Source organism: Misgurnus anguillicaudatus, chromosome 13 (assembly GCF_027580225.2).
Source record: "Misgurnus anguillicaudatus chromosome 13, ASM2758022v2, whole genome shotgun sequence".
Classification (NCBI taxonomy): domain Eukaryota; kingdom Metazoa; phylum Chordata; class Actinopteri; order Cypriniformes; family Cobitidae; genus Misgurnus; species Misgurnus anguillicaudatus.
The window spans coordinates 98,040-125,558 of NC_073349.2; the positions used below are offsets into that span (position 1 = coordinate 98,040).

At 37.2% G+C, this 27,519-nt stretch overlaps 2 long non-coding RNA genes across 2 annotated transcripts; both read right to left on the minus strand.

Annotated features, from left to right (window-relative positions):
• Positions 1–631: 631 nt before the first annotated feature.
• LOC141369231 (uncharacterized) lies at positions 632–3,053 on the minus strand. Its single transcript, XR_012372799.1, has 3 exons — positions 1,646–3,053; positions 1,464–1,537; positions 632–1,137 (listed from the first exon to the last, which is right to left on the minus strand). It is a non-coding gene; the product is annotated as an uncharacterized lncRNA (long non-coding RNA).
• Positions 3,054–10,302: 7,249 nt separating this feature from the next.
• Positions 10,303–11,308, minus strand: LOC129430810 (uncharacterized). Its single transcript, XR_008639642.2, has 2 exons — positions 10,857–11,308; positions 10,303–10,558 (listed from the first exon to the last, which is right to left on the minus strand). It is a non-coding gene; the product is annotated as an uncharacterized lncRNA (long non-coding RNA).
• Positions 11,309–27,519: the final 16,211 nt, after the last annotated feature.

A 27,519-nucleotide genomic window follows, 5' to 3' on the forward strand; every position in this document is an offset into this window, starting at 1 on the left:
TCACAGAACTCTATGTCAAGGTCACAGAGGCCAAGCTTTGGCAGTACACTATGTATATCAGAATGGGGGCTGCATATACCAACAGTAGAGGAGACAGACTGGCTCTGTACATTCACAGCCTCTCCATGACCATGTCCAAGTTGCACAAGCAAGTCTTCAACTGCTAAAACAGGAGACACATCTGCTATTTTGGCATTACGTCTCAAAGTGAGCGGTTTATTAGACGGGTTAATAACCTTTACCGGCACCCAACTGTCACCTGGCAGTGTGGCTATAACACGCCCGACAAGAACACCCTTCTTGTGAGTCTGAGCTTTAGGTGGTTCGACCAGCACAGCACTACCCACAGAAACAGAAGAACTGGCCGGAAGCCTTCCCCACACAAGATGCTCCTGACGAGGTAGAAGTGTGACAGCTTGAGTAAGCTTAGCGGTACCGATGACGGTTGGGATGGTACTGCCCTGCCATCGGTCATGCCCAGATAACACACTCAAGAACGTCTCGGTTACGTATGTAACCCACGTTCCCTGAAGGAAGGGAACGGAGACGTCATGTTGTGACCGACGAATTTGGAACTCGCTTAGAGAGACCAATCTGCTTCGTACTCTACTAAAACGCCAATGAGGTTCGCGAGGATGCAGCTAGGGAGAGGCTGGCAGCAGATGCTCCGCCTTATCTCTGAAAGGAGTGGTGGGAACTTTGGGCACGTAGCCTGGTCTGGGTCTCAGTGAGACAGCAGGACCAAACTGAAGGCACGAATCATCAACAGAGAATGCATATAAATCTCTTACTGGTCCTGCAGCAACCTGATATAGTCTCTGATGAGGTGTTAATCAGAAACGCAGTAGACATGGCTCATTTACCCCCAGATGGAAAGCAGACCTTACACCATATACTTACAAGCAACTCTCGAGTATGCACACTACATCCTGGACGTACTGATATCTTACAGCACTGCATTTACACCACCTGTCAGGTACCCATTAAGCAAAAAACGTATCGGTTGTCTCCTGTCAAACAACTTGCCATGGAAGAACAGCTCGAAGAAATGTTGAGTCAAGGAATTGTTGATCCATCACACTCCAGTTGGGCCTCACCAGTGGTTTTGGTTCCCAAGAAAGATGGCACGTTAAGATTCTGTGTAGATTACAGGAAAATCAATTCAGTTACAGAAACCGATGCATATCCACTCCCCAACATTACAGAAATCTTACAATCACTTTCTGGAGCAGCTATCTTCTCAACTATTGATTTAAACAGCGGATATTGGCAAGTAGCAATGGATCCCACCAGTACAGCAAAAACAGCATTCATCACTCCTGCAGGACTCTTCGAGTTCAACGTTTTGCCATTTGGACTTAAAAATGCCCCTGCCACCTTCCAGAGACTTATGGAAATAGTCCTGGGAGAGTTAAAAGGAAAGTTCTGTTTTGTTTATATTGATAACATCATAATTTACTCACCTTCCATAGCACAACACTACCATGATATCCAGGCTGTTCTTCACAAACTTGAGACTGCCGGACTGACCATCAATCTAAAGAAAAGTAGATTCTGTCTTGAGGAAATCAGTTTTCTGGGACACATTGTAAATGTTCAAGGGATTACAGCAGATCCTAGCAAAATCCAAGCCATCCAATCCTACCCTGTGCCTACGAACTTAAAAGATGTTCAGAGGTTCCTTGGTCTGGCAGGATGGTACCATCGGTTCATTCCCAACTTCTCAAGGCTGGCTGAACCTCTCAACACTCTGAAGAAAAAGGGACAACAGTTTCAGTGGACACCCTCATGTCAACAAGCTTTTGATCAATTAAAATCTTGCCTTACTTCATCCCCAATTCTTGGTCATCCTGACTTTCAGCTCCCCTTTATCGTCTATACAGACGAAAGCGACATTGGCTTGGGTACTATCCTCGCACAAAGGAAACCCCTGGGAAACGAAGTTGTGATCGCTTACGCAAGTCGAACTTTAACAGGAGCAGAAATCAATTACACAGCAACGGAAAAAGAATGTCTGGCCGTTGTTTGGGCACTGGAAAAGTGGCAACACTATTTAGAACTCAGATTATTCACAGTTGTGACTGACCATTCTGCGCTACAGTGGGTAATGAGTTCATCTGAACCACCAGTCGTCTTCTCCGATGGGTCCTACGACTACAAAAATTTTATTTCATCATTGAGTATCGAAAAGGCAAACTTAATGTGGCACCAGATGCGTTATCCAGAATGTCTCCCACTCTCAGTTGTAACCTTGTTGCAAGCAAGCAAAACACAGAACTACCTTGGTCAGAAGTTGACTTATGGGAAGAACAACAGATGACCCTGAAGTGACAAAGCTGCTGCAAGCCATAGCAGAAAATTCAGATCTGGAAAATCGATACGAAGTTATCAATGATAAATTGTATCAGAAAACACAACAAACAGATAATCACATACATTACAGAGTTTACATACCCCATAGTCTCCGAACTTCATTCTTACAGCATTACCATTCCAGTCCTTTAAGTGGCCATGGAGGGATCTTCAAAACTTACAAGAGACTGCAAGAAGTTGCATTCTGGCCGGGAATGTGGTCAGACGTAAAACGTCATGTAAAAACCTGCATAACCTGTCAAAAGTTCAAGAACGATAATCAGAAACCAGCTGGAAAATTACAACAAACCATCACAACCCGACCCAATCAAATGTTAGGAGTGGACATTATGGGACCCTTACCACGAAGCACACACCAAAATGAATACCTACTGGAATTATTCCCTATGCGTAATGCCACTGCCCACACTGTTGCCACCATTTTCCGGAAAGAAATCCTAACTCGATGGGGAGTACTGGATTTCCTTATCTCGGATAGAGGTGTCCAATTTACCTCAGCTGTATTCAAGGAGTTGTGTGAAAACTGGAACATTACACCAAAACTGACTACTGCATACCATCCACAAACCAACCTAACTGAAAGAATCAACCGCAATCTCAAGAACATGATGGCCGCTTACGTAGAAGACAATCACAAAAAATGGGACCAATACCTACCAGATTTCCGATTTGCTTTGAATTCCGCAGTACAGGAAACAATCGGACTAACTCCAGCCGAACTGCAGCTTGGTCGAAAACTCCAAGGCCCATTGGACAAACTTCTGCACGGTAACAATTTAACACCAGACGCTGCTTCTTATGATGTAGTTCAGCATCTTCACCAACTACACCTGCAAGCAAAAGAAAACAGTCAAAAACCGAAGAAAAGACAACTGAGAAACTACAACAAGGACAGAAGAGACTTAATCTTTAAAGATAAGGATCGAGTATGGTTGCGTAACTTCCCACAATCCAGCGCACAACGTAACAATAGTGCAAAACTGGCTCCTAAATGGAAAGGACCCTGCCGTATTGTGAAGCAGCTGGGTCCGGTAAACTACCAGATAGTCCTGGAGGACACTGGGGAAGATGTCCGTTCAGCACATGTCTGTAATTTAAAAAAGTGTTTCCCTACAGCAGAAGAATTAGAGTATCAGGAACAGGAAAACCTTCACAAGTTATTTCAAGATTCCTCTGATGAAACTGAAGAATTTTTAGGTTTCTAACCCGTATTTTTGTTGTTTTGTTTTGTTAAATCACCCTTGGGTGCTTTTTTTTCCAGGGGGGGGGAGAGTGTAGCAGTGCAGAAACTTTCCGCCACTACATTTTTACATTCTTATTATTATTATTCATGTTTGCATCCGCGAATCGATCACATTAAAGGGAGGAGTAATGGGTGGAGCTAACCTGGAAGAACCGGAAGGAGAAAAGTAAATAAAAGAGACTGCATTGCATCCGGAAGTACTGCGTCATTGTTTTTGTTTACCTTTGTTTACCGTTCGAATGCTGGCTTTTGAGTTTATTGACGAGTGCAACACGGAGCTTTGGCTTTGGATCGTGTAAGCATTTATCCCAGTCGATATTTGAGATAAGCTACGGACAACTGGATTGTTTTCCTGTCTGTTATGAGGACAGAGAGCTGTTACACCTCACTCCGAGGACCTCCACTTCCGTAAACTTTGGTTAGTACCCGTACGTTATTTCATCGTATCCACCCTCATTCCTAACATTGATACACACACGCACACTCATAACATTCAAACATCATTCACGATTGAAGATTTAATTGCCACTTTTGTATGTTTCATGTTGAAAATGATCGTTTATTAGATGTTTTGTCACCTGATTTATATGTCGATTATTTACAAATGTTTTCTCTTTTTTATTTTATGTGCACTCTATGAAATCTTATGGAAAATGAACCATCAAGATGACGCAGTCCATACCCCGCCTGTATTTATACCACACTGACATTTCAACTTTTCCTCTTTTTCATCTGACTTACCTGAAATAAACCACCAGCACCAAACTGCATCACTGGAGTACAATTGTGTGTTTTCTTCGTTGTACTATTGTTGTATTTTTTTGTGTAACGGATGGTTTGTTGCTATCCGGGACTATTTTTAGCTCATATGAACTGACAAGATAAGTCTTGTCTGGCGCCCGAACATTTAAATAAAGTTTTTTTTTTTTAAAGTGAATTTCACTAGAGGGTATTTGGGGAGTGTGGAGATTAACTTTTGTCATGTGACTTTGTGCCGTGTTCATCAGTATCTGCTGAAAAATCACTTTCCCCTGGGCCCTCTGTGGAATGTGTGGTGTCTGAAGTAGGATCCTTCCCACCCTCAGTAGAAAGAGCTCTATGTGTCCCCTCCCCTGAAAATGCAAGTGACACAGACACAGACATGTGCACTCCCACAAGACCACATAGTTTGCACTAGGGCAGGTAGACATGTTAAGCCCCCAGTTCGACTCATTTGTGAAATGAATGAACAGGTTGTGGATGATTCAGCTTCAATAGTTTGTTTATTTTCTTTTGTAAGGAACATGTTTTCTCAATAGATACATACACAAGTAATACGTTTTAAGAGTTTTTGCACTAGATTATCTAAGGTATTTGACAAGAATCTGCTATTGAGCAATGTTTACAATATGAGAGGTGTACACGGCATCTTTTGTGTCTTTGTTGGTACGGGGCTTGGCTACCCCCTTACTGACTTATTCCCAGGTGGAAAGTTTCTAACTGACTTGAAACGCATTATGCTCTTAGTACAAAACAACTGTTTGGTTTCTAATGTGAGAAAAAAGAAAAAAAAATTTATTGTGCCCCAATTTAGCAGGATTTGAGGGGGGTGTATGTAACATAGTTAAAAAGGTTCAGCTTAAATCCTACTAAATTGGATTATAGTGCCACCTGCTGTCATAAAGTGTACCTGCAGCGAATGCTAGTAATGATGAAGGATTGTGGGTAATTCTCAAAGCAATGGAGGATTTTCCCTAAGGTAATGTGTCTGTGAATGTCTGTGGACTAAACTCACTTAAAAAGCATGTAAAAGTTAAGCTAGATTTCTTTGGTTGTATAATATGTGTTGTTGATTAATGTTTTTATAAAGTCAATTATTTGGTTAGCTGTTTTAGTATAGCTAGTTAACTTTAACATGATGCTGTCTTTCCAGACAGAGCAGGCTGTTTATCCACATTGTTTATATAGGTTTAAATCCACTACACGATCAATATGTCAAACGGTACTTTACTTCTGTTTAGAGCTTTAAGAGTAGTTCTTATGGGTAATTCAAAAAGCAATGGAGGATTTTCCCTAAGACAGAGCATGCTGTTTGTCCACATGAGATGACTGTTCTACTCTGTTGTCCTTTGTCATAAATGCAGATGTGGAATAAACCTGCTGTTACCACAAACCTGATGGTGTCCGGGAGATTATATTAGGCAGAAGACATTACAAAGAGGTTACACATGCAGTTATATTAAACCTTTACAATGTGATCAGATGATATCCTGTCATGAAGTTATTTTTAACCTTTACAATGTGATCAGATATTTCCTGTCGTACAGTTATATTAAACCTTTACAATGTGATCAGATATTTCATGTCGTGCAGTTAAATTAAACCTTTACAATGTCATCAGATGTTACCTGTCATGTAGTTATATGGGCCATTCTACCGAAATGGTGCAAATTGACACTTCAAAACTTCTTGAAAAAAGTGTGTTTTTTCCTGCAAGCTTTGTAGTCATAAACATAGTAGAACATCTAAGGAACACTAATCTACTGATTGGACACTAGTTTTTCTAGCATGTTTTTATACCGTTTCGAAATGTTTTCTCTCTCCCAAAATTTGTCACTACCGAAACACAACAACATTTGATATAAAAATTTGGTTTTTAATAGCCTATTCTGATTTTCTTTACATTAACCTTCTAAATATATTTTTTACATTTTTTTAAAGACAGTGTCATGGTTATATTGATTAGAAATATTATTTTAACAAAACTATAAGAGTGGTTCATCAAATTAAATGCATTTTGAAAGCAATATTTCTCTGTAATTGCCATACATGCACTCATACAGTTTTCAAATTCAAGAATTCATTAGTTTAAATTTTTATCTAACTAAATAAAATTATGTCATCTTTTCTGATAACAAAACCTATTTTATTTTTCCAGAACATTATTTGTTTCGGTCGTGACATCAAATGTTCGGTAGTGACGACCATATTGGATTGTCCATATTTTGTGTAAAAAAAGTCATTAGTTAGTCAAAAATGGTTGGCATTATGCAGTCAAAACATACAGCACAAAAAATATCTAACGCAACACCACATAAAAGCACTTTGCACTGAAATTACGCTGAAGAGATGGCAGATAGTTCAGACCTTGAAGAGATGCAAGATGCTGTGTTTATTTTCACATCTCTTGAGAAAAAGATGACAATGTATGTCCATATAAAACTTCAGGCCCACAGTATAAACTACAGAATTTGGTGTGTGTGCACCCATGTCCATCTGTAATGTTGGTGTACACATGTGTGCCTGTTTTTCCATTACACATTCTAACTTCTCTAAACCTCCTTAACTGATTCTCTTGTTGCTGAGTTTGACTTTTTTGAGTTTGAAGTAAACTTAATTTTTTATTTGATTTGAGGTAGGTTGAATAAATTTTCATATAAAAGAACTAGTGATAGACCGATATATCGGCTGATTTTTTCGAGTTTTATGTGTATTTGCATTGGCCGATTAGTGGTGTTGTGGTTTTCCCTTTTGGGTTCTTTAAGAATAAAATACTCAAGCAGTAGGTTTCATTTTCAAAAGATAGACTTTTATTAACCAGAGTAACAAAAGCCGAGCAGTCCTGCAAAAACCCCAAGACTCACTGAAAAACTTTCCCCTGTGCTAGAGCATTTAAAGTCTTGCTCGCAAGCTATCCTATTCCCAAGGGTTTAACATATGGTTCATATCATATAGAGAACATATGGCATCACTTTTCTAGGACTGTGGGTCCTTTGTTCTTACCCTCTGGTAATTTTCTACACACACACACACAGGTAAACTATGGTTATATTCATATAGCAAAAACATAAAAACATAATGGTAAAGTATTTGATACCCATATTCTCATATAGAAAAACATAAAAACATAATGGTAAAGTATTTGATACCCCTATTCGGATTAAAACAAACCACTTCATTCCCCGCTCTGAGGCTTATTTAGCCTCAGTTTTCCTGTTTACTTTAATCCGAAGTGCCGTTTCATAACTCAGTGTCTCAGTTATTACTATATATTGTGACTAAAGAAAGCCACTGCACATTACCAATTACCAAATTATGCCACTGCACTTCGAACTATGGACAATAAGAGCAAACATCTTTCCATTCTTATTTTGTCTTTGAATGTAAAAGTAAAAGAACTTAAAGTCCCTCTTTATTAACAGTTTAAAAAATGTGTGTGTAATTGGTTCTGCACCTGCTGTTGGTTGTCTCAGTTACGTAGAATATATTGTAAAGTTAAAAGTAAACAAAATAAAGCAAAACCCAAAAAGCAAATAAAACAAAAATTACTAAAAATAAAAACAAAAAGTAGAGCATGACAAATAAGAAATATTTGTTTCAATACAAGTACATCTTATTCCTCCTCTTCATCATCATCATCATCAGAAGTACTTGAATACCCATCTCCCAGTTGTAAATTCAATACTGTTTTGTAACGTAAGTCCTAATAACATTCTTGTTAATTTCAAGTTAATTTCTCCATCATCCTGACATTTTAACTTCCATTTGGTTTTCTAAAAAGACACCTACAACTTATTTACCCTCTAACCTCTACCTAAAATTGATTCAGTATGTTGTCATGTATTTCTACTGGCTGCATCTAGTTGTTATCCTAAGATAAATAAATGCCTTATTGGTAACCTTAATAATCTACTTTTGATTGTAGTACTTTACATAGTTTATTTGTTTTGTATTTTTATTCTGACAAACTTTATTAAATTCCTTATTTAGCTTAATCCCATACCTTAAAGGGAAATTCCGCCCTAAAACGGAATTTGGGGTGTTTTTTCGTTGTTGACGAGTCGGGCTTTCATTTGGGGGCATATTTGTGACTGAGGAGCAACATTTGGGATGTTTGGGATGTTCGTTTTCTGGTGGACTGGCCTTTGGATGTGAGTGAGTGGGGCGTGTCGCATGAGTGCACAAAATCTCTATTTTTACAACACTAAGAAGGCTCGACACAACGTGATACTTTACTCGAAGTATCACGTGGGTCTCTGCACATGGGCGCGAGCATTGAGAGCATTGTTTGTGTACACAGATTTTAGTGAAAGCGAAAAGTTTGGAACAACTTACCGTGCTGTTAAACTGCGTCCCGCCGCCATCTTGCCAGTCATGAGCAATCGATCTCAGAATGCGACATAAGGAGGAAGGAGAGTAAAGATGGATAGCTCCTAAAGCATAGTTCCATATAAATGCACGGATAATTTGTTGTTTTGTCTCAAGTGAAAAACAATATTGACCCTGTAGTTGAAAAAGTAGCGTCCTATGGAGTCCATTCAATCGCATTCTGAAATCGATTGCTCATGACTGGCAATATGGCGGCGGGACGCAGTTTAACAGCACGGTAAGTTGTTCCAAACTTTTCGCTTTTACTAAAATCTGTGTACACAAACAATGTTCTCAATGCTCGCGTTCATGTGTAGAGACCCACGTGATACTTCGAGTAAAGTATCACGTTGTGTCGAGCCTTCTTAGTGTTGTAAAAATAGAGATTTTGTGCACTCATGCGACATGCCCTATTCACTCACATTCAAAGGCCAGTTTACCAGAAAACGAACATCTTAAATATCTTAAATGTTGCTCTTCAGTCATAAATATGCTTTTAAATGAAAGTTTGACTCGTTAACAACGAAAAAACACCCTAAATTCCGTTTTAGGGCGGAATTTCCCTTTAATCTAATTTGGCACCCATTTGGTTGATCGACAGAATCTACATATAATTTTATGATTAATTATTTTGTTATCCTTTAATGAGGATTTTAAATTCCCTTCTATTGTATTGATTTACATGTCTCCCTCATATTTAAATACTTTTTCTCTCCATCCTAATGATGACGACATTTTATTTTTCTACAAATCCAAAATAATTCTCCAAACATCTTCATTGTATCATCCTCATATACCTTCATTGTATATGTTGCTATTATTTGCTTCTTCTAATACCATTTCTCTTCTCACTTGTACACCTTACGCTACCCAGGTGAAAAAAAAAATATATTAAAAATATACTTTAAAAAAGTGTACTAAGTATATTTTCTAGATTTTGTACTATTTTCGTCAAATCCAAGTATAGTTAAGTGTACTCAATTATGTATTAACTTCAACTTAACACCTATTTGATTACACTTCAAGTGTAAATAGTATGCTAAAATGGAACAACTTTTTCTAAACTTCAAGTGCACTAAAATACACTCCTGAAAATCAAGATTTATGAGTAATTAAGCACACTTACAGTACAATTGCATTGTATTGCAATTTTAATGGAAATACACTTAAAATGCCATTGCAGCACAAATTATAGTTGTGTTTAAGTACATTTTGTGCATACTGCTATCATACTTATAATTAGTATAAACTATGTTAATTTAGTATGCCTCTGTAATATTTCAAGTGCTCTACAAATGCACTTCCTAACTATTTTTAGTGCTTTTAAAGTGTCCCACTATGACAATAATAATGTTTTTAAAGTGAATTTCAATTATAACCTAAACATCATAGACACGTACTTTCAGTGCAATATTATTATAGTGTATTTTTTATATTTTAAGTATATTTAATTTGTACTTTTATCCCCATTTTGTTATACTTAAGCATGAATATTGCTGTTACACTACAAGTGTATTATATAACAATTCAGTTCAAATGCACACAAACAGATTACAAACTGCATTTCAAAAAAGGATCTTTATTAATGACACAAAAGTAACACACAAAACAGATATTGGCAAAATGGGGAACCTTAAACAGTCGACTTTCTTTGAAATGCCGGGAAGAGAACAATTGCGAACAACTTGTACTATATGGACATCTAGCTCTGATTTGAACTACTGGAGGCCTTGTAACTGGCATTGTTGCACTTCCTCCGTAGAAGGTCCCGGATCTCTGCCACCTCGATGTTGGGGAATCACTCCCTCACTGCATCTGTAAAACAGGAAAGAGACATTTCAATTTTATTTATATAGTGCTTTTCACAATTTGTAGTTGATTCAAAGCAGCTTTACATTAAAAGAAGCAGGGGAAACATAGAAAAATCGACAGACAATATAAGTAGCAAAATACAGCGGCTATGAATAAACTTTACAAGTGAGCAAATTAATAATGTCTCGTATACAAGAGGGTGCTAAGTTAAGCCAATGTTGCTTGACTCCCCGGGGTTAAAAAAACCCCTAGGAGAAAAACCTCAGGGAGGAACAAAAAGTCCTAGGAGGAAAAGATATACACATATATATATATATATGGGATGTAAACGGATAAGGAGATTTAACGGGTTCCGTCGGTGGTCAGGCATCGGCTGGGCATCACGTTGAAGGGCAGCCAGTAGATCAGTGGTGTGTTGACCTCCACGGCAGCCAGAACTGGTCTGTTTGTCTCAATGTCCTCGGGTTTGAGGACGAGACAGGGAGAGAGAAACAAAATCCTATTAGCGTAGGCGCCATTCACATGTAATGCAGTGTCACACAGTGTTGTGTTTTAATATATGCTCGGTTCCAGACAGGCTAGCTATAGCGGCATTAGTAAATTACCCAGACGAGTTATGTGAATGCTTTGTTCCGTACAAGCTAACTTTTGCGACATAAGTATAATTTACTAGACAAATTATGTGAATGCTTTGTTAAAGAAAAAAAGTCTTAAAGAATAATTCCGGTACTAAACACCTTGAGTCCCATTTCTGGTTTGTTTTGGATGAACTACAGTGATTGTCACTGAAATTTTGACAATGGGTCGTGTCTTGACTTTTTGACTTGTTTAGACTTTGACTGCTTCAGAATGGAAGTCAGGGCCATGCACAAACATGTCATTAAAACAACACTTAACGTTCATTTTCAAAACTGTGCTACTCACAGAGTGGTTTGTGGTGTTCGTTGATGATTAAAAACAAATATATCAGAGCAATGTATGATTTCAATCCGTGTTATTTGCTATAGTGGATCTATTTTTTCAGACACCTCACAACCACGTATATACTTCCGCTCTATTTTTGAGTCTGAAGCGTTAGCACACTCTTGACCACTTGATGGCGACAACCACTTTGCCTTACAAGGATGCTGAACAGAACTTGGTGTCTAGCGTATAGACAGTCACAATCGAGCTCAACTTCAAACCTAAGGCTGGTCACTGAGCCATCAAATATGGGAAAAATTTGTGCCCTACTCCGAGGGCACAGTTGCTCTGCTCATGCTAGCCTTCTGAGAGAAACCGAGCGAAAAAACTACAACCAGATGTAAACAGACCCTTTTCCATTTCCGGCGGCAGAGTGAGATATCAGCGTGCAATGAGTCTTCCAAGAGAAGTCAATGGAATTTTACAAAATGCCAAATAAAACACGACAGAAACTGTATTTCGCTACACTACTTGTTTTTAATCATCAACGAGCGCCGCGAACCACTCGGTGAGTAGCACCCCTTACGAAAATTAACCATGGTTTTACTACAGTTAAGACCAAAAAACCATGGTTACTGTAGTAAAACCATGGCTACCACAAAATAACAATGGTTTTGACAACCATGGTTTTCAAAAACCATAGTTAAACCATGGTTAGTGTAGTAAAACCATAGTTTTGCTCATAGTAATCAATTGACCAAAAAAAACATGGTAACTACACTTTTACCACAATTAGATTAGATTAGATTATTTTATTTGTCAATTTCTTCACATGTTTGGAGCATACAAAGGAATCGAAATTACGTTTCTCTCCATCCCACGGTGAAACACAAAAAACATATGATTACAGAAATAGACTATAGCACATCAAACAAAAAAGACAAGACATGTAATTACAAGAATACACTGAAATTACGCACATCCAAAGTGTGCAAATGGCATGAGAAATATAAGACTTTATCAAAGATAGTATCCGAAATGTGCAAATGGCATTGTAGTGCATAGTTTGATCATAGCAGCATAAATATGTGTGCAACTGGCATGTTAGTGCGAGGACAGTCATGGGGGGGGGTCAAAATGTGCAAATGGCATGGTAGTGTAAAACAGTATCAAAAACACTATTCGAAATGTGCGAATGGCATTATAGTGCAAGATAGTTCAATGTATGATAGGGCAAGGACAGTGATGGGGGGGGGGTCATCTCATTGGCGGCCTGGTGATTGAGGAGAAAGAGTTCAGCATCCTAACAGCCTGGTGGAAGAAGCTGTTGCTGAGTCTGGTGGTGCGGGAGTGGAGGCTCCTGTACCTCTTCCCAGATGGCAGGAGACTGAACAGATTATGGGCTGGGTGACTTACATCACTCATGTGGTCGCTTTGCGTGTGAGGCGGGTGGTGTATATGTCTTGCAAAGTGGGAAGTGGGGCACCAATGATCTTTCCGGCTGTATTAACTATACGCTGAAGAGCTTTCCTGTTGTATTCAGTGCAGCTCCAACCCCACACAGTGATGCAGCTGGAAAGGATGCTTTCAATGGTGCCTTTATAGAAAGTGCTCATGATGACTGGAGGAGCACTTGCTCGTCTAAGCCTGCGCAGGAAGTAGAGACGCTGCTGAGCCTTCTTCACCAGAGATGCAGTGTTGGTTGTCCAGGAGAGGTCTTCGCTGATGTGCACCCCCAGGAATTTGGTGCTGCTTACTCTCTCCACATCGGCACCGTCGATGGATAATTGCAGGTGTTCAGTGTTACCTCTCCGGAAGTCAACAATAATTTCCTTTGTTTTGCTGACATTCAGCAGGAGGTTGTTGCTCCTGCACCACGTGGTCAGAATGTCCACCTCCTTCCTGTAGTGAGTCTCGTCTCCCTTGGTGATGAGACCCACCAGAGTTGTGTCATCCGCAAACTTAATAATGTGGTTAGTGTTATGGGTTGTTGTGCAGTCGTGTGTCAGCAGCGTGAAAAGCAGCGGACTGAGCACGCAGCCTTGAGGGGCCCCTGTGCTCAGTGTGATGCTGCTTGAGGTGTTGTTGCCTACACTCACTACTTGAGACCTCTGACTGAGGAAGTCCAGTATCCAATTGCAAAGTGAAATACTTAGTCCTAGTTTATGAAGTTTGCAAATGAGTTGATGTGGAATTATTGTGTTGAATGCAGAACTAAAGTCTATGAATAGCATTCTCACGTATGTGTCTTTTTTATCCAGATGGGTAAGGGCTAGATGAAGAGCATAGCAGATTGCATCATCTGTAGATCGTTTGGCTCGGTATGCAAACTGGTAGGGGTCCAGGGTGGGTGGGATTATGGATTTGATGTGTGACATGACAAGCCGTTCAAAGCACTTCATAATGACGGGTGTCAGTGCCACAGGGCGGTAGTCATTAAAGCAGGATGGTGCAGGTTTCTTTGGCACAGGTATGATGGTGGCTGCTTTGAAGCATGATGGAACTGTGGCTTAAAACCATGGTTAATTTTCGTAAGGGACAGTTTTGAAAATGAAGGTTAAGTGTTGTTTTAATGACATGTTTGTGCATGACCCTTGACTTCCACTCTAAAGCAGTGAAGAGACGCTTCTAAACGAGTCAAAAAATTCAAAACACGACCCATTGTCAAAATTACAGTGTCCATCACTGTAATTCATCCAAAACAAACCAGAAATAAGACTCAAAGTGTTAAATACCAGAATTATCCTTTAATGGAGCATTTCACCTGTAGAAACATTAATCTTTATTGAAAGTGTCTCATATTTGTAGTGGAAATGTAACATACATTTCGAATTTGGTGCCTATTTGACCAAAAAAGGGGTGTTTGTAGTCTCACCACCTCAACAAAGATATTGGACTTCCTTCTTTCAATGATGCAAAATTATAATTTTTACATCATTGAAAGAAGGAAGTGCAACACTGAAATCTGTATTTCTCCTGTCTCAGGAAATGATGCATGACCATTCAAAACCATGACTGGGGTTCTAAAGATACAAAGCTTAATACAAATGGGTGAAGTGTCCCTTTAGATTTAAAGTGATTGACTGTGTCTGATTCACAGATATCAGTTGGCAAATCATTTCAGAGCTTAGACACTTTTGATATTCTAGGGAAAATTAAGAGACCAGAATTTTGCGACCGCAGTGTACGTGTTGGATTGTATTCTGATATTAATTCTCTAAGATAGGAAGGTGCTGGGCCATTTAAGGTTTTATTGGTGATTAATAGTATTTTAAATTGTATGCGATATTTGACTGGTAGCCAGCATGACATGGGCATGAATTAAAACAATATTAAATTAAAAGATTAAACTTAACTTACATCATTTTTACACAGAAACCTCTTCAGCGTCAGCAAGGTCGACCACATGGTACATGACCTCTGTAAACACAAACATGGATAGACATCATATTATAAAAGAAGACAATCATACAACTTTAAAATATATTTTGACTTCAAGCTTCTTTACAACAACATCTAACGTTAGTTTATCTTAAACTTAAAGTGAAGCTGGCTTGGTTACTAAACAGAATAAAGCTATTAAAACAGGCTTGCAAAATAAGCAGCATCTATCAGAACTAACCTACAGCAATGAGCTTTTAAACAACAGAAGATCGTCTAAGGTTATCGTTTAAAATAGCAGAAAGAGCCATTTGCTACAGTTAGCTGAACATCTCCAACACAAGTAATCTTGCCGTTTTATTTTTAAAGTTTTAAACATCGAATTGATTCGTTTATCAGGCATTTTGCATGTTACTTTGCTCACTGAAAAACCGCATGATCAAGTTCCTAACGTTACTGTGTACAGTGTATAACTTACTCTTAATGTTTCCTGTGTGTGCTTTAAATTAAAACACTTCTCGCATAAAGACACAAATAATCACAGTGAAGAACAAAATAGGAACAAATATGGAACAGATCTGCGCGATGTAAAGGAATGAAAGTCAAACTTACCTCAGCCGTACTGTTTAGCATGAAAACGAGTCAGTAGCGGTTTGAATAATGCCGTTGATCCTGATTGGTGGGAATGAATGGGTGGGTGCAGGTGCATTCTGGGAATTTGAGTCTTTTGCCCTGGCGTTGGTACTGCTTTAGCATGCTGCTGTAGATGTATTTTGACTACAATTTCCAAGATGCATTGGATGTTTTTTTTTTTTTTCATTATTTTGGATCCTCTGCTGGCACTTTATGTACTTTTTATAATCTGCGTTTTCACACTGATTTGTTCTTTATACTTTATCAATAATAAAAATATTAAATATTTTTATAAAATGTATAACGTTTACAAAACATGTTTAGTTGACAAACATGTTGACAGTTATTTTGAGTGATGCTCAGATTTTCTTAAATAAAAAAAACCTTTATCAATTAAATTACATTAGCATAATAATACATGTATTTAGTAAGCACACTTGTAGATATATAATGTTTTTATGTTATGTGCTGCCTTGAACCCCCCACCCAGCTTTGAAAACAGAGACAGCAACTCTGTCATTAACCCTTCACACCTCACAACCAGCACTCCTTACAACCAGCTGTGAGGATTCCTAGAAACTTCCACCAGTTCCTGTATACATCCATATACACAAGGTTTCTGGATGTTTCACGAGTTTACTTCTGAGTATTACGTTTCCAAGCACTCTGCCTCATTTATCTGGCAAACCTAAAGTTTAGCAGGGATTTCCCATCCGTATTTGTCTGGATACAGCTCTTTTCATGCAGTGTATAGCCTACATTTTATTATTCTAACGTATTTTATGAAAGTACTCTGATATGCAACTAAAAATACACTTATTTTAGAGTGTACTGTATAAAGTGTACAGAAGTCACACTTCTAATGAAGTGAGATCATAGTACGCTAAAAAAGTAAATTAACAATTAATTTCCAAAAAATATACTTCCCATAAGTATGTTGAATTGTCACTCTAAGTATGTCAAATTTAATACACTTAAAAAAAATAAACTTCTATACAATTTAAAATACATTGACAACAAAGTACACTTTCAAAAAGTACATTTAAAAAATAATTTAATTACTGGTAAATTAGTATACTTATTTTTTGGACTCTTAAGTTGAACTTAATTACATTTTTTTTAAGTATACTTTCAAAAAGTACATTTAAAAGATAATTGAATTACTGGTAAATTAGTATACTTATTTTTTGGACTGTTAAGTTGAACTTAATTATATCTTTTTGGAAGTATACTTTTAAAAAGTACATATTAAATACTCTTTAAATTAAGTACAACAAGTAGAAGCATACTTGTTTTATACTTCATGTACTTCAATCATATTTCTAATACACTAAAGTATACTACTTTTTTACCTGGGTAGCCTCTTTGATGTCTTCATAATAGATCTAAAGTTTTTGTAGTTGATTTATTCAAAATTTCTGCTATAAAGCATTTCCTATTGAATTTTTTCTAAGTCTAAGGCTTACATTTTCTTGTACTGTATCATTCTGAAATCTCTATCTTTCCTTTTTCTATGTTAATGTTTTTGTTAACATACTAACATTGACAAAAATTACCAAATTGTGGCCTACAAAATATATCTTTCAACTTAGAATTTCCCAAAAAGACCTTAATATTTATCCAGACAGGTTGACCTTAACTTTTTCTCTAATCCATAAGAATTTTTGTTGAACTTATCACCTCTATCATATTTATGTGGACTTGAAAATGTTATTACCTTATTAAAATCTGATTTAGTTTAGAGCATAAAAAGCAACTTTGTAAACCTATTTCTTTTAAATATTGTCCATTTGTATCATTTGTTATCTTTGGGATGTTTCCCATAAAATGTCCACCTTATGTTCTCTGTTCAATGTCTCTGGGTAGTTTTAATGTTTTCAGTCTTTCTTTCAGATTAAGTTCTTTGATATTGTTACAGATCTTTTACTGGGCCTCGTTGAAGGCAACAGTCATTGCCGAGAAGTTTGATTGACTGTGGCCATGCAAATCTTCTGTAGTAATCAGCTTCGTTCTTTTCAATTTCTGTTGACAATTTCTCTTTTCCACTTTTCCTCTCGATGCTTAAAACTTTGTTTATCCGTCTGTCGGTATATTTGAATTGCTTTTGATTTGATCTGATATGATTTTGCTGTGTCTTCTTTCATATCATGTGTGTAATTTCCTCCTCTCCAACTGCCATCCTACGAGCTATGATGCATTTGTTGCTCCTCCCACTTGGACTTTCCGCATAGAGCTGCTCTCATCCCTCTGCAGCCCCCTTCGACTGTGTTTGGCCCTTTTGGCAGGTTTGCTCCTTCTGCATTCTCCTGCAGCCCCTTCGACCTTTCGACCCTCAGATAAGATAGATCATCTCTTACAACAAGGCATGTTGTCTCCTCTCCTCCTCGTCCTTTTATTTTCTGTACACAAATAGCTCAATACATAGACAATTAGTTTCTTCATATAACACTTAATTCCTGATGGTTTTTACAATACGCATAGGTCGATCGGCGAACATTTCATGCAGTGTTAAAGGTGTGCTGTTGTTAGTTTACATACTTGTTAATGCAAGAGGTAAAGCATCAATCCAGTTTAGTATTTTCACACACTTTGTTAAGTATGGCTTTGAGGATATTTCTTTTACATACCATTTTATCTACCATCCCTTGTGATTGTAGATTATATTCATAATTTTTCCATCTCTTATGATAGTCAAATCAAATTTTTTCATTCTTATTACCAATTAAATTTTTGTTCTTATCACAATTGAATAATCACATTTTTATTCCAATTCTTTGTCCTATGTGCATCTCTGATAACATTATTTATGACTGAGATATTTTCACTTCTGTATGATCTAATAGGTTTTCCTTACACTCTGATGCCCTTTTAGCTTCCACATCTGTTATGTATTTGCCCATGCTGACAAAATCAACTGTTCTCCTGTGATCCTACTTCAATGAAAACAAATCACTATACATTTTAGCAGCAATCAACTAGACTAACTTTTCAGCATATTGGATGGTGTTTCATCAATTCTAAACCTGTATGTTTTCCTTCATAAGTAAATACGTAAACGCAAACAAGTATCTATTTCCTATGCAAATCAAAAAACACAGTAAAAATGTTTATCAAATGGAGAAACATTTGTCAGCAAAGTGTGGTTTTTTGGAACCTCAATCTTCTTGTCATTAATTGCTCTCAAACTGTAGACTAGATACACTTTAGATTTATTTGCTTAACTTATGGCCATGCTAAGTTTGTCACAATAATTAGTTATTTTCTTTTCTCTATTTTCCCAGCTTTTTCTTGTTTACGTTTTATAATATCCTTTGGTGTTATTTTACTTTATTTATTTTTAATCTATTTTATTTTCCTTTCCTTCCTCTGTAGTATACCACATTTTAAAGCCATATTAGATTTTTAGGAGTCTGATTTGATTTCAGAAAAGGTAGTCACACCTAACATCATAAATTCTTTATCAGCCTTTAAATTTGACTAGCTGATTTTCCCCTAAAGATTGTATGTGTCCCTACAGTTCCAAGGTCCTAACGAAACATTGAACGACGGCTGTTTCACTCTTTACCTTTTCACCCAAAGGCTTGTATGAAGAAGCAAAAGTATAGTCCAGTTTTTCTCTTGTCTCCAAGAACAATATTGTCTTTGTGAGTCTCCTTCTGGACTCCACTTAGTCTGTTTTGTAATAGTCTCTGAACATTGTGCAGTGCCCCCTTCACTGCTTCATATAGTCCATTCATATAGGACATGTCCAGCTGAAGAGTTGTTGCCTCCTCTTTGCTCCTCCAACACTTTGTCACACACAGGTTTTTCATTGTCTGTTTCTTGCCAGCTTTTATTCACTTTCTTGAATGTCAAAGGATGGGAATGATCAGCCCCACAAGGTTTCAGTTTGACCCATGCAAAATATTGCCTTTTGATTTAAAATAAAATTTATTTTGTGACCACCTTCCATCATCAGATGAAGACTACTCTTCATTTTGTAATAATTTATCTTTGTATAATTTATCTGTGTCATTCACCTTTTAATAATTTTTCTGTCCTTTTTAATTTTTCTCTTTATTTCCACCTTTAATAACTTGGTCTTTACTTTTTTTTCCTAATATACTTTTCCTCTTTCAAAGCCTCATCTCGTCTTTCTACTAGACTTTGCCTTAAAACTACAATTCCCTTGAGCATTGGAATTGGCCTTTACTGGTCACATCTGGTAATCATCAGTACCCCCTCCCTTTTACTCTTCGCCTTCTCTCTCTCTATCTCTCTCTCTCTCTCTCTCTCCTCAAGCATTTCTTTGTCTTTTAATTAACTCTTTTTTATTCTTTTAGTTTATATTTTTATTTAGTTATATAGATGTTTCCTCAATTGAATATTAAGTTTCTTATCTTCCAATTCTCCACACAATAGTTGTTTATTCCTAATTTTTCCATTAATGTGACTGCCATGATCTTTTCTTGCAATATAACAAACCTTATATTTTATAATTATTTCTCATCTTAACCCCTTCACAATCTTATCGTTTTAATTTGTGCAATTTATATATTCTCCCAAATAGTTAATCAGATTCAGTGTATCTTTAATACAAGATGTCTTTCAAATAATGTCAAACCCCATTATTCACTTTTGTCCTTTTTTGGTCAAGCTATACTTTTCCTTTTGAGCACACTTATTTATTTTAATCAATCATTTAAATGAATTATTCAGATTCTAGTAACTATAATAATCAATACTTTTAGCTACAATAACTCCACAATATTATCAAATATCATCTTTAGTACCCAGCATTTATAACTGTCTCTTATTCATATCGTAATCATATTCATACACTTATATCTACTTTCAAACTGTATTCCCATTCCACAGTTTTAAACAATCTCTCACTCCCCTAGTGTAACACAACACCTCTCTGTGGCCTCTGCAGAGGCACAGAAGAAAGACACACCCACTGCTCACTCGGCCCCCACCTTTCCTCATCTCAGACCTGCTCTTACAGACCCATGCTAGCACAGACACATACACTCTCACACAGAAACAAATACAATTAAACAAAACAAAACTGTACTTTACCTAAAGTACCTTGCTAAATAAAACAACACAACCACTACACTTCATCAACGTGGTTATACAACTAAAACAACGGACCCATTACACTTCCTCAACGTGGATCTTAATTAAAACAATAAAATATACCACTTTAAGGCGGTATACTGTCAATTTTGATACACAAAATTGACCTCTGTGCCCTACACTTCCTCCACAGGCACAGACTTCTATTGTCATTCACCTCCTCAACAAACAATAGGCCTCTATTGTCATTCACCTCCCCAATAGACATCTATTGTCCCCAACAGACAATAGACCTCCATTTTCATTCACTTCCACAACAGACAATAGACATGCAGATTCACTTCCTGTCCAACACTGCATAAACTCTTACGCGTTTTCTTCACTTAAAATAAAAAAATTCGCTTCGATTTACTTCGATCATCAAAGCCATTTCAAAAATAAAAATAATCATCTGTTCTACTACTACCAAGTCCTGTTAGTAACAAAACAGATGAGTGCATGCACATGTTTCCTCTGAAAATGAAACCCTTTATTCTTATAATTTAGTCTAATAATCATTAATTTCTTCTTTTTATTCTTAAATTTGGAAGAGCAATTGTGATTAATCTTACCACCACGAGCAATCTCAGGTGAACAATACAATCTTTAAATAAGCAAAAGTGCTTACCTCTTTTTTAGGTGGCCACCTGATTGTATTGCCCATCGAGAAGCCAGCTGTGGTCTCTGGTTCTGTGCTCTTTTCATGTCCCATCTCGATTGCCAATTGTTGTGCTCTTTTCCAATCCCATCCTCGTCGCCATTTGTTGTGGTTTTCCCTTTTCGGGTTCTTTAAGAATAAAATATTCAAACCGTAGGTTTCATTTTCAAAAGATAGACTTTTATTAACCAGAGTAACAAAAGCCGAGCAGTCCTGCAAAAACCCCAAGACTTACTGAAAAACTTTCCCCTGTGCTAGAGCATTTAAAGTCTTGCTCGCACGCTATCCTATTCCCAAGGGTTTAACATATGGTTCATATCATATAGAGAACATATGGCATCACTTTTCTAGGACTGTGGATCCTTTGTTCTTACCCTCTGGTAATTTTCTACACACACACACACTGGTAAACTATGGTTATATTCATATAGCTAAAACATAAAAACATAATGGTAAAGTATTTGATACCCATATTCTCATATAAAAAAACATAAAAACATAATGGTAAAGTATTTGATACCCCTATTCGGATTAAAACAAACCACTTCAGTGGCTGCTGTGTTCACAGAGTTTTTCCGGCATTATTTACAGACAGAAATATATTTTTTTAAGTTCAATAAATGTTACTTTTTTAAATTGAGACTTATAAAAATGACACGATGATGCCAAATGTTACAAGTAAACTAAGTGAGCGAAAGAAGTATCGGCTCAAGAAAATAGGCTCTCTCAGTCTGTCCGCTGTACTTTCATCTTTCCGTCTATGCATGTTGGTGATTCCTCTCTCTCTCTGTAGCTATCTCTACAAATTATCCAAAGATATTTACATTTACATTATTAGTGTGAACCTGCCCTGTCTACACTTAACAATGACATGTCAATTTACAATGATACTGATAAGTGCTATCTGTTATGTCATTTATATAAAGCAATCAGTCAAAGTCCCGCTAAATTAGCGCAGAAAGTTTTCCTAGAGACCAGAGGTAGAATCATATAGCCTTCATTTATATCAATAATGAGTCAAGCTTCTACTGTATGAATTAATTAAATGAATCTGGCCTAGTTCATTTTATCTTAGTTTGTAGTCCTAGTCAAATCACGTACAACATTACAGAAATATGACTAACAAATTATTTGTACTGAAAAAGAATATGTGCACATGAAAGTTTCTATTTATTTATTAAAATAAAGAAATAAGTGTCATTTTGTCACTACCGAAACAATCACGTCACAACCGAAATGTCAACAAATGTTTCGGTTGTGACTGTTTCGGTAGTGACGATTTAAGCTAACTTTGATCCTACTGCTAAGATACTAATCAGTACGTAGTTAGCTAGCACAGTTCTCAACATTGAAACATGAGTAAAACCTAAATGACCAGTAGAAAAAATCAAAAAAACTTAATTAATCATTGAAAACGTGTGATCGGTAGTGACATTCATAAATGTCACACACTGATTTCCAAACTTTTGATCACATTTATTTCAAAACCATGGGACTGATCTACTCACCATGTCACCACAAGGGAGAGAGGCACAGACAAAGTTTCTGGTTCAAAATGGAGGGGAGTGGCTTAAAGCATTATTATATTATTGACCAAACTATGCAATGTTTCGGTAGTGACGTGAAAATGCGGGACAGTGTTTTTTTTACATGATTTTACATGATTTTTACTGAAAATATCCAAGAAATATATTTTTGGATTTAATTAACAAAAGTATTCAAAATGATACTTCTTAAAACAATGATAAAAAAATTACAAAAATTATTTCATTTTTTTTCCTATGTTGAAATTCAGACCTTGGGGTTTGGGACAACCACCTCTCAATTGAAAGCACCATATAAATGATGATATTTTATATATAAAGCTTGCCGCTACCTCAAATATTACTTTGGGTTTTGATTGGTATTTGCTTATATTTTTTTATTATCAAACATTTTCCTACATTATTGCTTTTTAAATTAGTTTTTTTGTTCCGGGACAGCAATTTGCACGAATTCGGTAGAATGGCCCATATATTACTATGTTTTACAGTTTTATAGATAAAATTAAATGGTATTTACGTGTAGCAAGCCAGGCGCGGAGCTATGGGCAGATTGACAGCTGGCCCGCCCAATCAGAAATGTAAAAAAATACTATTCTGTATAGTTAGACATGTATACTACTTTATGTGGTGTATTTTATCTATTGCATGTTATGTTAAAAACAGTAAAATTATAAGTAAGCCTGATAACTATTTAAAAACTATTAAAGCAGTTGAATGTTGCGTTATAAAAAATATTCCCGAGCAGCTTTCAGCAATGATCACTTTGAGAACTTTTTTTGCAAGCAAGTGGAAAACGTATTTTGAATAACAACACGTTATCAATATGTGCTGCGCGCTTTCCTCTCAATAACATAAACACACAACAAATATGACAGCGGGGTAAAAAATAGAAAGAAAACATCTGATTACAGTGATGTTGTTTGATATAGCGATATAGCAGCACTATAAGTCACGCCATGTTTATTGCTACACTTTATACAATATAGCCTATTGCTTTTAAGCAGCAAATAGCCTATCATAACAACCTATAAGCCTACTGTGTAATTGAGACATTAATTTAAGAAATGCATTAAAAGCAGAAAGACGTAGGCTGCGGAAATATAGTGGGTTCACTTCAATCCACACCACAGACGTTCTTGGTTTGCTTCTTATTTATTAAATCGAGGCAATTGTTTCATCAAACATTGATTAATATTAAGATACAATTTATACAAAACGAAAATCACTTTAAAGAAAGTCTTTCTACAAAACAAACCTCGCAAAATCCCTTGCCCGACGTCCCGGGGCTATGGCGTATTCCTGTCGGGCTACAAAAATGTATCTGCGCCTTGGCTGTCGGGCGGAGGAAAAATATTGTAATATGTTTGCATTCTCTCAGTTTAAGTTAGGTAATTATGTTGTATGTAATTCGGCGTCATCTTGTTAGCCATTACTATCCTCACTAACAAGTGAAACTGTCAGGAAATGAAGTGAAAGCATAATTAAATATATTATTCCTTTCGTTCACGTCTAATATGCGCGCTCCTCGGCTCCGCTCTTCACGAGTAGGCTTTCTCTTGTGCTCATCAAAAAGTATATTAAATGTTTATTTATTTGTCATTTCGTTTAACCTCAGAGTCTAACATTATTCTAGCAATTCCCTTTTTCTTTCTTTATTTAGTAAGTTAACTTAAATATGTGAGAACGAAAATATATTTTTAGTGATTTGCATGAAGAGAATATGATGTTAGAAGCTTCATTTTAAGCATTTAGTAGCCGTATTTATTTAAACACTTTAATAGGCTATTTAAAAAAGTATAAGGTTTTTTTGGGTTCATTTATTTTTCTTGTCACTGTGTGCAGGTTTTTTTTTGTAGGCTATGACAGCCCAATATTTTTTTTTACCAAAAAGGCTTAATAAATGTCACGTTGCATTACAATTTAAAGTATCAATAATGTCAAAAATGTGACGTGCAGTTCGGGTGTGTGTGAATGCTGTTTAAATTAGTGTTCTGAAGTTCTGAAGAATTTTATAGACTTGTTATAGTTTCTTATTCAAAAGTGACACCCATAGATTCAGGCCCACCCGGACTTAATCCATGCCCACCCATATGTCACGTTCTGCATCCGCCACTGTAGCAAGCATTAATATTATTTAATAAAAAATGTACATCTCGCAAATGTATCTGCAGTTATCTTAACCATCAAATGACTCTACACACTGTAAAAAATACTTTGCTGCCTTAATTTTTTTTTTGTTATATCAACTCAGATTTATAAGTCATGTTAACAAAGATGTCATGTTAACAAAGATGAGTTGACACAACTTATAAAATATAGTTAAGAAAAGTCAATTTAAGTTATAACAACTCACCTCTAGTCAAGATAAATAATAGTAAGTTGAAATGACTTGTAAATCCGAGTTGATTCAACAAAAAAATTTAAGGCAGCAAAGTATTTTCTATAGTGCAGCAACAGGCTTGCATGGTAACGTAATTCTAGAAGTAGCTCGGTAGCTAAAAGTTGTTTTATTTTGAGAACAGCCAACTTATATGTCATTTTCTATCTAACGTTACTTTGCTAACTTTACTGCTAACAACTATATCACTATGTAAAGGTTACTGTGTGATCAGAAACGAGTATAAGCAAGAGTCTTACCTCAAACGTAGACGAATGAGTTTGATACCAGTTTGAAACTTTGGGTGGTTGATAGCCCGCAGCATCGTGCATCAGAGCTCCGTCGAGTTCATCATCCAAATCCTATTTTCTGACTACCTTGTTCCTATTTATACAATATAACATATTAGTTTATCTCAAGAATGCTTTACCGTGACGACTATTGAGCAGTACTATCACGTGAAACGATTTATCACTAATAAACACCCAGTGTTAGCATATAGCCCGCTAGCATCAACAAACAGGTGCCGGCTTTAGTTTCCATTTGCCGATCTAACTCATCCGATGTATGCTGTGGAGCAGTTGATACCCGGTTATCGCAGATCCTACGCGACGTACAGCGCCCAGTTCACCCAGGCTCCAGACGTCCACTAGCGACCGAGGCGTGCAAAAAGCGAACACCCTACGCGGTGCAGCTTCACGGACCGCTTGAGGGAACGGAGACGCCATCGCCCAGAATGAAAGCGATCGGGAAGCCGTGGAGGAGCTGCTGCCCAGGCTTGGCAGATTCAGCGTGCCTCACATCACCCTGGCTACAGACGTCCACAGGCGATCGGGGCGTGCTGCGAGCGAGCTTCCCTCGCGATGTAGTTTCACGGACCGCGTCCAGGTGACCGAAGACGCCATCACCCAACATGAAAGCGGTAAGACTCCGCTTGTTATTGTAACCTGCATTACTTGCCGCATGTACAGTTTAGCTTCTTCCATCAGCATAGAGGGGTTTACTTGTGCTAAGTGTATTGAAGTAGTAAGGCTGACTGAGAAGATTGCAGAACTAGAAGCGCGCATCCAAACGCTAGTTGATGACAGCAATACCGCTAATGCTACAAACGCTAATACTGCTAATGCTACAAACACTGTTTCGAGTGCGCCTAGTGTTAAACGTAATACACAAAGCTCGGTTCCGGCATCTGAGTCAAGGCGGCCGACTAACTGGGTGACTGTCAGGCGGCACAGTCGTATCCGGTGCCCACCCAAGACCCCCCGGGTAAATTCTAACAGGTTCGATATTCTAAGCAATACACCGACTGAGACGTCTGTTAAAAGTGCTTTGGTTATTGTAAATTCGATACTTAGGAACGCGAACATTGAGGCACCAGCGACCATAGTCGATTGTATACCGGGAGCCAGGTCTTCAGACATTAGATCAAAACTTAAAGTGCTGGCTAATGCTAAGCGTAAGTTTTCTAAAATTGTTATTCACGCCGGCACGAATGACACCAGACTCCGCCAGTCGGAGATCACCAAAGATAATATTAAAGAGATATGTGAAATTGCTAAAACAATGTCAGACAATGTAATATGCTCTGGTCCCCTCCCCGCCTACCGGGGGGATGAAACTTACAGTAGATTATTGTCTCTTCACGACTGGATGTCAAAATGGTGCCCTCAGAATAACGTAGGGTTTATAGACAATTGGAAGCATTTTCGGGGGAGACCTGACCTGCTAAAGAGAGATGGCCTCCATCCGTCTCAGGAAGGAAGGGCGATTCTCTCTATAAATCTGACCAATAGTCTTACTTCTAATACAGTCTGACTATCCATGGTACAGGTCAGGAAACAGACGGATCGGCTTAACCGTCCGTCTGTTAGCTGCTGTGATATGTCAAGATCCCTTATATCCCAGCACTTCGAGTCAATCTTACCAGAATATCAACACATTTCAACTGTATCTGTTCCCCGAACAAATAAAAACAGAGCACCGCTTGCCACATCTGGTACAAATCTGATTAATATAAAACTAGAAAACAATACATTAACAGATGAACCTCGAATGTTAAAATTCACCCTTCTTAACATTAGATCGCTTACCAATAAAAAACCTATTGTCAATGAAATAATTACAAACCAAAACTTAGATGCACTCTGTTTAACAGAAACCTGGCTTAAAGCAGACGACTACATTAGTTTAAACGAATCCACCCCACAAGACTATTATTATAAACACGAACCTCGATTAAAGGGGAGAGGGGGTGATGTAGCTATAATATACAACAAAATTTTTAAAGTAAACCAAAAATCTGAACTAAAATTTAAATCATTTGAACTAATGTTGTTAAATATGGAAATAACTGATCGTAACCACAAAC